Source organism: Ambystoma mexicanum, chromosome 9 (assembly GCF_040938575.1).
Source record: "Ambystoma mexicanum isolate Mex_15411 chromosome 9, UKY_AmexF1_1, whole genome shotgun sequence".
In the NCBI taxonomy this organism is placed as follows: domain Eukaryota; kingdom Metazoa; phylum Chordata; class Amphibia; order Caudata; family Ambystomatidae; genus Ambystoma; species Ambystoma mexicanum.
Genome location: NC_090931.1, coordinates 1,481,065,263 through 1,481,077,671, shown reverse-complemented (window position 1 = coordinate 1,481,077,671; position 12,409 = coordinate 1,481,065,263).

The window sequence follows — 12,409 nt, the reverse complement described above, 5'->3', positions numbered from 1 at the left end:
CTGCCTTACTGGGTGCTGTGGGCTATACTTCACCATGCAAAGCTCTGCCGCCCCCTGCCTTACTTGGTGCTGTGGGCTATACTTTACCATGCAAAGCTCGGCTGTCCTCTGCCTTACTGGGTGCTGTGGGCTATACTTAACCCTGCAAAGCTCAGCTGTCCCCTGCCTTACTGGGTGCTGTGGGCTATACCTTACCATGCAAAGCTCTGCCATCCCCTGCCTCACTGGGTGCTGTGGGCTATACTTTACCAGGCAAAGCTCTGCCGTCCCCTGCCTCAATGGGTGCTGTGCGCTATACTTTACCGTGCAAAGCTCGGCTGTCCCCTGCCTGACTGGGTGCTGTGGGCTATACCTTACAATGCAAAGCTCTGCTGTCCCCTGCCTTACTGGGTGCTGTGGGCTATACCTTACCGTACAAAGCTCTGCTGTCCCCTGCCTTACTGGGTGCTGTGGGCTATACCTTACCGTGCAAAGCTCTGTCGTCCCTTGCCTCACTGGGTGCTGTGGGCTATATTATACCGTGCAAAGCTCGGCTGTCCCCTGCCTTACTGGGTGCTGTGGGCTATACCTTACCATGCAAAGCTCTGCTGTCCCCTACCTTACTGGGTGCTGTGGGCTATACCTTAACGTGCAAAGCTCTGCTGTCCCATGCCTTACTGGGTCCTGTGGGCTATACCTTACCATGTAAAGCTCTGCGTTCCCCCGCCTCACTGGGTGCTGTGGGCTATACCTTACCATGAAAAGCTCTGCTGTCCCCTGCCTTACTGGATGCTGTGAGCTATACTTTACCATGCAAAGCTGTGCCGTCCCCTGCCTTACTGGGTGCTTGAGGCTATACTTTACTGTGCAAAGCTCTGCTGGGTGCTCTGGGCTATACCTTACCATGCAAAGCTCTGCTTTCCCCTGCCTTACTGGGTGCTGTGGGCTAAACGTTACTGTGCAAAGCTCTGCTGTCCCCTGCCTTACTGGGTGTTGTGGGCTATACCTTACCGTGCAAAGCTCGGCTGTCCCCTGCCTTACTGGGTGCTGTGGGCTAAACGTTACTGTGCAAAGCTCTGCTGTCCCCTGCATTACTGGGTGCTGTTGGCTATACCTTACCGTGCAAAGCTCGGCTGTCCCCTGCCTTACTGGGTGTGTGGGCTATACTTTACTGTGCAAAGCTCGGCCGTCTCATGCCTTACTGGGTGCTGCGGGCTATACTTTACCATGCAAAGCTCTGCTGTCCGCTGCCTCACTAGGTGCTGTGGGCTATACCTCACCAGGCAAAGCTCTGCTGTCCCCTGCCTCACAGGGTGCTGTGGGCTATACTTTACCGTGCAACGCTCTGCTGGGTGCTCTGGGCTATACCTTACCATGCAAAGCTCTGCTGTCCCCTGCCTTACTGGGTGCTGTGGGCTGTACTTTACCGTGCAATGCTCTGCTGTCCCCTGCCTTACTGGGTGCTGTGGGCTATACTTAACCTGTAAATCTGGTGTCCCATGCCTTACTAGATGCTGTGGGCTATACCTTACTGTGCAAAGCTCGGCTGTCCCCTGCCTTACTGGGTTCTTTGGGCTATACCTTACAGTGCAAAGCTCGGCTGTCCCCTGCCTTACTGGGTGCTGTGGGCAATACCTTACCATGCAAAGCTCTGCCACCCTCTGCCTTACTGGGTGCTGTGGGCTATACATTACCATGCAAAGCTCTGCCGTCCCCTGCCTCACTGGGTGCTGTGGGCTATACTTTACCAGGCAAAGCTCTGCCGTCCCCTGCCTCACTGGGTGCTGTGGCCTATATTATACCGTGCAAAGTTCGGTTGTCCCCTGCTTTACTGAGTGCTGTGGGCTATACCTTACCATGCAAAGCTCTGCCGCGCCCTGCCTTACTGGGTGCTGTGGGCTATACTTTACCGTGCAAAGCTCTGCCGCCCCCTGCCTTACTGGGTGCTGTGGGCTATACTTTACCGTGCAAAGCTCAGCTGTCCCCTGCCTTACTGGGTGCTGTAGGCTATACCTTACCATGCAAAGCTCTGCCACCCCCTGCCCTACTGGGTGCTGTGGGCTATACCTTACCATGCAAAGCTCTGCCGTCCCCTGCCTCACTCGGTGCTGTGGGCTATACTTTTCCATGCAAAGCTCTGCTGTCCCCTGCCTGACTGGGTGCTGTGGGCTATACTTTACCATTCAAAGCTCGGCTGTCCTCTGCCTCACTGGGTGCTGTGGGCTATACCTTACCATGCAAAGCTCTGCTGTCCCCTGCCTTACTGGGTGCTGTGGGCTATACCTTACTGTGCAAAGCTCTGCTGTCCCCTGCCTTACTGGGTGCTGTGGGCTATACCTTACAGTGCAAAGCTCTGCTGCCCCCTGCCTCACTGGGTGCTGTGGGCTGTACTTTACCGTGCAAAGCTCCACCGTCCCCTGCCTTACTGAGTGCTGTGGGCTTTACTTTACCATGCAACGCTCTGCCGCCCCCTGCCTTACTGGGTGCTGTGGGCTATACATATTCATGCAAAGCTCTGCCACCCCCTGCCTTACTGGGTGCGGTGGGCTATACTTTACCGTGCAAAGCTCTGCAGTCCCCTGCCTTACTGGGTGCTTTGGGATATACTTTACCATGCAAAGCTCTGCCGTCCCCTGCCTTACTGGGTGCTGTGGGCTATACCTTACCGTGCAAAGCTCAGCTGTCCCCTGCCTTACTGGGTGCAGAGGGCTATACTTTACCATGCAAAGCTCTGCCGTCCCCTGCCTCACTGGCTGCTGTGGGCTATACTTTACCGTGCAAAGCTCAGCTCTCCCCTGCCTTACTGGGTGCAGAGGGCTATACTTTACCATGCAAAGCTTGGCTGTCCCCTGCCTTACTGGGTGCTGTGGGCTATACCTTACCATGCAAAGCTCTGCCGTCTCCTGCCTCACTGCGTGCTGTGGGCTATACTTTACCAGGCAAAGCTCTGCTGTCCCCTGCCTCACTGGGTGCTGTGGGCTATATTATACCGTGCAAAGCTCGGCTGTCCCCTGCCTTACTGGGTGCTGTGGGCTATATTATACCATGCAAAGCTCTGCCGTCCCCTGCCTTATGGGATGCTGTGGGCTATACCTTACCGTGCAAAGCTCTGCTGTCCCCTGCCTTACTGGGTGCTGTGGGCTATACCTTACCATGCAAAGGTCTGCTCTCCTCTGCCTTACTGGGTGCTGTGGGCTATATTTACCGTGCAAAGCTCTGCCGTCCCCTGCCTTACTGGTGCTGTGGGTATACCTTACCACGCAAAGCTCTGCTGTCCCATGCCTTACTGGGTGCTGTGGGCTATACCTTACCAGGCAAAGCTTGGCTGTGCCCTGCCTTACTGGGTGCTGTGGGCTATACCTTACCAGGCAAAGCTTGGCTGTGCCCTGCCTTACTGGGTGCTGTGGGCTATACCTTACCATGCAACGCTCTGCCATCCCCTGCCTTACTGGGTGCTGTGGGCTATACCTTACCATGCAAAGCTCTGCCATCCCCTGCCTTACTGGGTGTGTGGGCTATACTTTACCATGCAAAGCTCGGCCGTCTCATGCCTTACTGGGTGCTGCGGGCTATACTTTACCATGCAAAGCTCTGCTGTCCCCTGCCTCACTAGGTGCTGTGGGCTATACCTCACCAGGCAAAGCTCTGCTGTCCCCTGCCTCACAGGGTGCTGTGGGCTATACTTTACCGTGCAAAGCTCTGCTGGGTGCTCTGGGCTATACCTTACCATGCAAAGCTCTGCTGTCCCCTGCCTTACTGGGTGCTGTGGGCTATACCTTACCGTGCAAAGCTCTGTCGTCCCCTGCCTCACCTGGTTCTGTGGGCTATACTTTACCGTGGAAAGCTCTGCTGTCCCCTGCCTTACTGGGTGCTGTGGGCTGTAATTTACAGTGCAATGCTCTGCTGTCCCCTGCCTTACTGGGTGCTGTGGGCTATACTTAACCTGCAAATCTGCTGTCCCATGCCTTACTAGATGCTGTGGGCTATACCTTACTGTGCAAAGCTCAGCTGTCCCCTGCCTTACTGGGTTCTGTGGGCTATACCTTACCGTGCAAAGCTCGGCTGTCCCCTGCCTTACTGGGTGCTGTGGGCAATACCTTACCATGCAAAGCTCTGCCGCCCTCTGCCTTACTGGGTGCTGTGGGCTATACCTTACCATGCAAAGCTCTGCCGTCCCCTGCCTCACTGGGTGCTGTGGGCTATACTTTACCAGGCAAAGCTCTGCCGTCCCCTGCCTCACTGGGTGCTGTGGCCTATATTATACTGTGCAAAGCTCGGCTGTCCCCTGCCTTACTGAGTGCTGTGGGCTATACCTTACCATGCAAAGCTCTGCTGTCCCATACCTTACTGGGTGCTGTGGGCTATAACTTAGCGTGGAAAGCTCTGCTCTCCCCCGCCTTACTGGGTGCTGTGGGCTATACTTTACCGTGCAAAGCTCTGCTGTCCCCTGCCTCACTGGGTGCTGTGGTCTATACTTTACCATGCAAAGCTCTGCCGTCACCTGCCTTACTCAGTGCTGTGGGCTATACCTTACCATGCAAAGCTCGGCTTTCCCCTGCCTTACAGGGTGCTGTGGGCTATACCTTACCATGCAAAGCTCGGCTGTCCCCTGCCTTTCTGGGTGCTGTGGGCTATACCTTACCATGCAAAGCTAGGCTGTCCCCTGCCTTACTGGGTTCTGTGGGCTATACCTTACCATGCAAACCTCGGCTGTCCCCTGCCTTACTGGGTGCTGTGGGCTATACCTTACCATGCAAAGCTCGGCTGTCCCCTGCCGTACTGGGTGCTGTGGGCTATACCTTACCATGCAAAGCTTGGCTGTCCCCTGCCTTACTGGGTGCTGTGGGCTATACCTTAGCATGCAAAGCTCGGCTGTCCCCTCCCTTACTGGGTGCTGTGGGCAATACCTTACCATGCCAAGCTCTGCTGTCCCTTGCCTTACTGGGGCTATACCTTACCTTGCAAAGCTCTGCCATCCCCTGCTTTACTGGGTGCTGTGGGCTATACCTTACCATGCAAAGCTCTGCTGTCCCTTGCCTTATTGGGACTATACCTTACCATGCAAAGCTCTGCCGTCCCCTGCCTTACTGGGTGCTGTGGGCTATACCTTACCATGCAAAGCTCTGCCGTCCCCTGCCTTACTGGGTGCTTTGGGCTATACCTTACCATGCAAAGCTCTGCCACCCCCTGCAATACTGGGTGCTGTGGGCTATACTTTACCATGAGAAGCTCTGCCATCTCCTGCCTTACTGGGTGCTGTGGACTATACTTCACCATGCAAAGCTCGGCTGTCCCCTGCGTTACTGGGTGCTGTGGACTATACTTTACCGTGCAAAGCTCTGCCGTCCCCTGCCTTACAGGGTGCTGTGGGCTATACTTTACCGTGCAAAGCTCTGCCATCCCCTGCCTTACTGGGTGCTGTGGGCTATACCTTACCATGCAAAGCACTGCCACCCCCTGCCTTACTGGGTGCTGTGGGCTATACCTTACCATGCAAAGCTCTGCCGTCCCCTGCCTCACTGGGTGCTGTAGGCTATACTTTACCATGCAAAGCTCTGCTGTCCCCTACCTTACTGGGTGCTGTGGGCTATACTTTACCATGCAAAACACGGCTGTCCCCTGCCTTACTGGGAGCTGTGGGCTATACCTTACCATGCAAAGCTCTGCCATCCCCTGCCTTACTGGGTGCTGCGGACTATAATTCACCATGCAAAGCTCGGCTGTCCCCTGCGTTACTGGGTGCTGTGGGCTATACTTTACCGTGCAAAGCTCTGCCGTCCCCTGCCTTACAGGGAGCTGTGGGCTATACTTTACCGTGTAAAGCTCTGCCATCCCCTGCCTTACTGGGTGCTGTGGGCTATACTTTACCATGCAAAGCTTTGCCATCCCCTGCCTTGCTGGTTGCTGTGGGCTATACTTGACCATGCAAAGCTCTGCCGTCCCCTGTCTTACTGGGTGCTGTGGGCTATACTTTACCATGCAAAGCTCAGCTGTCCCCCGCCTTACTGGGTGCTGTGGGCTATATCTTACCATGCAAAGCTCTGCCACCCCCTGCCTTACTGGGTGCTGTGGGCTATACCTTACCATGCAAAGCTCTGCCGTCCCCTGCCTCACTGGGTGCTGTGGGCTATACTTTACCATGCAAAGCTCTGCTGTCCCCTGCCTTACTGGCTGCTGTGGGCTATACTTTACCATGCAAAGCTCGGCTGTCCTCTGCCTCACTTGGTGCTGTGGGCTTTACTTTACCATGCAACGCTCTGCCGCCCCTGCCTTACTGGGTGCTGTGGGCTATACTTTACCATGCAAAGCTCTGCCGTCCCCTGCCTTACTAGGTGCTGTGGGCTATACCTTACCGTGCAAAGCTCAGCTGTCCCCTGTCTTACTGGGTGCAGAGGGCTATACTTTACCATGCAAAGCTCTGCCGTCCCCTGCCTCACTGGCTGCTGTGGGCTATACTTTACCCTGCAAAGCTCAGCTGTCCCCTGCCTTACTGGGTGCAGAGGGCTATACTTTATCATGCAAAGCTTGGCTGTCCCCTGCCTTACTGGGTGCTATGGGCTATACCTTACCAACCATGAAAAGCTCTGCAGCCCCCTGCCTTAATGGGTGCTGTGGGCTATACCTTACCATGCAAAGCTCTGCCGTCTCCTGCCTCACTGGGTGCTGTGGGCTATACTTTACCAGGCAAAGCTCTGCTGTCTCCTGCCTCACTGGGTGCTGTAGGCTATATTATACCGTGCAAAGCGCGGCTGTCCCCTGCCTTACTGGGTGCTGTGGGCTATATTATACCATGCAAAGCTCTGCCGTCCCCTGCCTTACTGGATGCTGTGGGCTATACCTTACCGTGCAAAGCTCTGCTGTCCCCTGCCTTACTGGGTGCTGTGGGCTATACCTTACCGTGCAAAGCTCTGCTCTCCCCTGCCTTACTGGGTGCTGTGGGCTATACTTTACCGTGCAAAGCTCTGCTGTCCCCTGCCTCATTGGGTGCTGTGGTCTATACTTTACCGTGCAAAGCTCTGCCGTCCCCTGCCTTACTGGGTGCTGTGGGCAATACCTTACCATGCCAAGCTCTGCCGTCCCTTGCCTTACTGGGGCTATACCTTACCTTGCAAAGCTCTGCCGTCCCCTGCTTTACTGGGTGCTGTGGGCTATACCTTACCATGCAAAGCTCTGCCGTCCCTTGCCTTACTGGGGCTATACCTTACCATGCAAAGCTCTGCCGTCCCCTGCCTTACTGGGTGCTGTGGGCTATACCTTACCATGCAAAGTTCTGCCGTCCCCTGCCTTACTGGGTGCTTTGGGCTATACCTTACCATGCAAAGCTCTGCCACCCCCTGCAATACTGGGTGCTGTGGGCTATACTTTACCATGGAAAGCTCTGCCATCCCCTGCCTTACTGGGTGCTGTGGGCTATACCTTAAAATGCAAAGCTCTGCTGTCCCCTGCCTTACTGGGTGCTGTGGGCTATACCTTACCATGCAAAACTCGGCTGTCCCCTGCCTTACTGGGAGCTGTGGGCTATACCTTACCATGCAAAGCTCTGCCATCCCCTGCCTTACTGGGTGCTGTAGGCTATACTTTACCGTGCAAAGCTCTGCCGTCCACTGCCTTACTGGGTGCTGTGGGCTATACCTTACCATGCCAAGCTCTGCCGTCCCTTGCCTTACTGGGGCTATACCTTACCTTGCAAAGCTCTGCCGTCCCCTGCTTTACTGGGTGCTGTGGGCTATACCTTACCATGCAAAGCTCTGCCGTCCCTTGCCTTACTGGGGCTATACCTTACCATGCAAAGCTCTGCCGTCCCCTGCCTTACTGGGTGCTGTGGGATATACCTTACCATGCAAAGCTCTGCCGTCCCCTGCCTTACTGGGTGCTTTGGGCTATACCTTACCATGCAAAGCTCTGCCACCCCCTGCAATACTGGGTGCTGTGGGCTATACTTTACCATGAAAAGCTCTGCCATCCCCTGCCTTACTGGGTGCTCTGGGCTATACCTTAACATGCAAAGCTCTGCTGTCCCCTGCCTTACTGGGTGCTGTGGGCTATACCTTACCATGCAAAACTCGGCTGTCCCCTGCCTTACTGGGAGCTGTGGGCTATACCTTACCATGCAAAGCTCTGCCATCCCCTGCCTTACTGGGTGCTGTAGGCTATACTTTACTGTGCAAAGCTCTGCCGTCCACTGCCTTATTGGGTGCTGTGGGCTATACTTTACAGTGTAAAGCTCTGCCGTCTTCTGCTTTACTGGGTGCTGTGGGCTGTACCTTACCATGCAAAGCTCTGCGTCCCCTGCCTTACTGGGTGCTGTGGGCTATACCTTACCATGCAAAGCTCGGCTGTGCCCTGCCTTACTGGGTGCTGTGGGCTATACCTTACCATGCAACGCTCTGCCGTCCCCTGCCTTACTGGGTGCTGTGGGCTATACCTTACCATGAAAAGCTTGGCTGTCCCCTGCCTTACTGTGTGGTGTGGGCTATACTTTACCATGCAAAGCTCGGCTGTCCCCTGCCTTAATGGGTGCTGTGGGCTATACCTTACCATGCAAAGCTCTGCCATCCCCTGCCTTACTGGGTGCTGTGGACTATACTTCACCATGCAAAGCTCGGCTGTCCCCTGCGTTACTGGGTGATGTGGGCTATACTTTACCGTGCAAAGCTCTGCCGTCCCCTGCCTTACTGGGTGCTGTGGGCTATACTTTACCGTGCAAAGTTCTGCTGTCCCCTGCCTTACTGGGTGATGTGGGCTATACCTTACTGTGCAAAGCTCGGCTGTCCTCTGCCTTACTGGGTGCTGTGGAAGTTACCTTACCATGCAAAGCTCTGCCACCCCCTGCCTTACTAGGTGCCGTGGGCTATGCCTTACCATGCAAAGCTCTGCCATCCCCTGCCTCACTGGGTGCTGTGGGCTATACTTTACCAGGCAAAGCTCTGCTGTCCCCTGCCTCAATGGGTGCTGTGCGCTATACTTTACCGTGCAAAGCTCGGCTGTCCCCTGGATCACTGGGTGCTGTGGGCTATACCTTACCATGCAACGCTCTGCTGTCCCCTGCCTTACTGCGTGCTGTGGGCTATACCTTACCGTACAAAGCTCTGCTGTCCCCTGCCTCACTGGGTGCTCGGGGCTATACTTTACCAGGCAAAGCTCTGCCGTCCCCTGCCTCACTGGGTGCTGTGGGCTATATTATACCGTGCAAAGCTCGGCTGTCCCCTGCCTTACTGGGTTCTGTGGTCTATACCTTACCATGCAAAGCTCTGCTGTCCCCTACCTTACTGGGTGCTGTGGGCTATACCTTACCGTGCAAAGCTCTGCTGTCCCATGCCTTACTGGGTCCTGTGGGCTATACCTTACCATGCAAAGCTCTGCCGTCCCCCGCCTCACTGGGTGCTGTGGGCTATACCTTACCATGAAAAGCTCTGCTGTCCCCTGCCTTACTGGGTGCTGTGGGCTAAACGTTACCGTGCAAAGGTCTGCTGTCCCCTGCCTTACTGGGTGTTGTGGGCTATACTTTACCATGCAAAGCTCTGCTGTCCCCTGCATTACTGGGTGCTGTTGGCTATACTTTACCATGCAAAGCTCTGCTGTCCCCTGCCATACTGGGTGCTGTGGGCTATACCTTACCGTGCAAAGCTCAGCTGTCCCCTGCCTTACTGGGTGTATGGCCTATACTTTACCATGCAAATCTCTGCCGTCCCCTACCTTACTGGGTGCTTTGGGCTATACCTTACCATGCAAAGCTCTGCCACCCCCTGCAATACTGGGTGCTGTGGGCTATACTTTACCATGAAAAGCTCTGCCATCCCCTGCCTTACTGGGTGCTGTGGGCTATACCTTACCATGCAAAGCTCGGCTGTCCCCTGCCTTACTGGGAGCTGTGGGCTATACCTTACCATGCAAAGCTCTGCCATCCCCTGCCTTACTGGGTGCTGTGGACTATACTTCACCATGCAAAGCTCGGCTGTCCCCTGCGTTACTGGGTGCTGTGGGCTATACTGTACCATGCAAAGCTCTGCCGTCCCCTGCCTTACAGGGTGCTGTGGGCTATACTCTACCGTGCAAAGCTCTGCCATCCCCTGCCTTGCTGGGTGCTGTGGGCTATACTTTACCGTGCAAAGCGCTGCCATCCCCTGCCTTGCTGGGTGCTGTGGGCTATACTTTACCATGCAAAGCTCTGCCGTCCCCTGTCTTACTGGGTGCTGTGGGCTATACTTTACCATGCAAAGCTCAGCTGTCCCCCGCCTTACTGGGTGCTGTGGGCTATACCTTACCATGCAAAGCTCTGCCACCCCCTGCCTTACTGGGTGCTGTGGGCTATACCTTACCATGCAAAGCTCTGCCGTCCCCTGCCTCACTGGGTGCTGTGGGCTATACTTTACCATGCAAAGCTCTGCTGTCCCCTGCCTTACTGGCTGCTGTGGGCTATACTTTACCATGCAAAGCTCGGCTGTCCTCTGCCTCACTTGGTGCTGTGGGCTTTATTATGCAACGCTCTGCCGCCCCTGCCTTACTGGGTGCTGTGGGCTATACGTAGTCGTGCAAAGCTCTGCCACCCCCTGCCTTACTGGGTGCGGTGGGCTATACTTTACCGTGCAAAGCTCTGCCGTCCCCTGCCTTACTGGGTGCTGTGGGCTATACTTTACCATGCAAAGCTCTGCCGTCCCCTGCCTTACTAGGTGCTGTGGGCTATACCTTACCATGCAAAGCTCAGCTGTCCCGTCTTACTGGGTGCAGAGGGCTATACTTTACTATTCAAAGCTCTGCCGTCCCCTGCCTCACTGGCTACTGTGGGCTATACTTTACCCTGCAAAGCTCAGCTGTCCCCTGCCTTACTGGGTGCAGAGGGCTATACTTTATCATGCAAAGCTTGGCTGTCCCCTGCCTTACTGGGTGCTATGGGCTATACCTTACCATGAAAAGCTCTGCAGCCCCCTGCCTTAATGGGTGCTGTGGGCTATACCTTACCATGCAAAGCTCTGCCGTCTCCTGCCTCACTGGGTGCTGTGGGCTATACTTTACCAGGCAAAGCTCTGCTGTCTCCTGCCTCACTGGGTGCTGTGGGCTATATTATACCGTGCAAAGCGCGGCTGTCCCCTGCCTTACTGGGTGCTGTGGGCTATATTATACCATGCAAAGCTCTGCCGTCCCCTGCCTTACTGGATGCTGTGGGCTATACCTTACCGTGCAAAGCTCTGCTGTCCCCTGCCTTACTGGGTGCTGTGGGCTATACCTTACCGTGCAAAGCTCTGCTCTCCCCTGACTTACTGGGTGCTGTGGGCTATACTTTACCGTGCAAAGCTCTGCTGTCCCCTGCCTCACTGGGTGCTGTGGTCTATACTTTACCGTGCAAAGCTCTGCCGTCCCCTGCCTTACTGGGTGCTGTGGGCAATACCTTACCATGCCAAGCTCTGCCGTCCCTTGCCTTACTGGGGCTATAACTTACCTTGCAAAGCTCTGCCGTCCCCTGCTTTACTGGGTGCTGTGGGCTATACCTTACCATGCAAAGCTCTGCCGTCCCTTGCCTTACTGGGGCTATACCTTACCATGCAAAGCTCTGCCGTCCCCTGCCTTAGTGGGTGCTGTGGGCTATACCTTACCATGCAAAGCTCTGCCGTCCCCTGCCTTACTGGGTGCTTTGGGCTATACCTTACCATGCAAAGCTCTGCCACCCCCTGCAATACTGGGTGCTGTGGGCTATACTTTACCATGAAAAGCTCTGCCATCCCCTGCCTTACTGGGTGCTGTGGGCTATACCATACCATGCAAAGCTCGGCTGTCCCCTGCCTTACTGGGTGTTGTGGGCTATACCTTACCATGCAAAACTCGGCTGTCCCCTGCCTTACTGGGTGTTGTGGGCTATACCTTACCATGCAAAGCTCGGCTGTGCCCTGCCTTACTGGGTGATTTGGGCTATACCTTACCATGCAAAGCTCGGCTGTCCCCTGCCTTAATGGGTGTTGTGGGCTATACCTTACCATCCAAAGCTCTGCCATCCCCTGCCTTACTGGGTGCTGTGGGCTATACCTTACCATGCAAAGCTCGGCTGTGCCCTGCCTTACTAGGCGCTGTGGGCTATACCTTACCATGCAAAGCTCTGCTGTCCCCTGCCTCTCTGGGTTCTGTGAGCAATACTTCACCAGGCAAAGCTTTCCTGTCCGCTGCCTCGCTGCGTGCTGTGGGCTATAGCTTACCATGCAAAGCTCTGCCGTCCCCTGCCTTGCTGGGTGCTGTGGGCTATACCTTACCATGCAAAGCTCTGCTCTCCCATGCCTTACTGGGTGCTGTGGGCTATACCTTACCGTGCAAAGCTCTGCTGTCCCCTGCCTTATTGGGTGCTGTGGGCTATACCTTACCGTGCAAAGCTCTGCCGCCCCCTGCCTTACTGGGTGCTGTGGGCTATACCTTACCATGCAAAGCTCTGCTGTCCCCTGCCTTA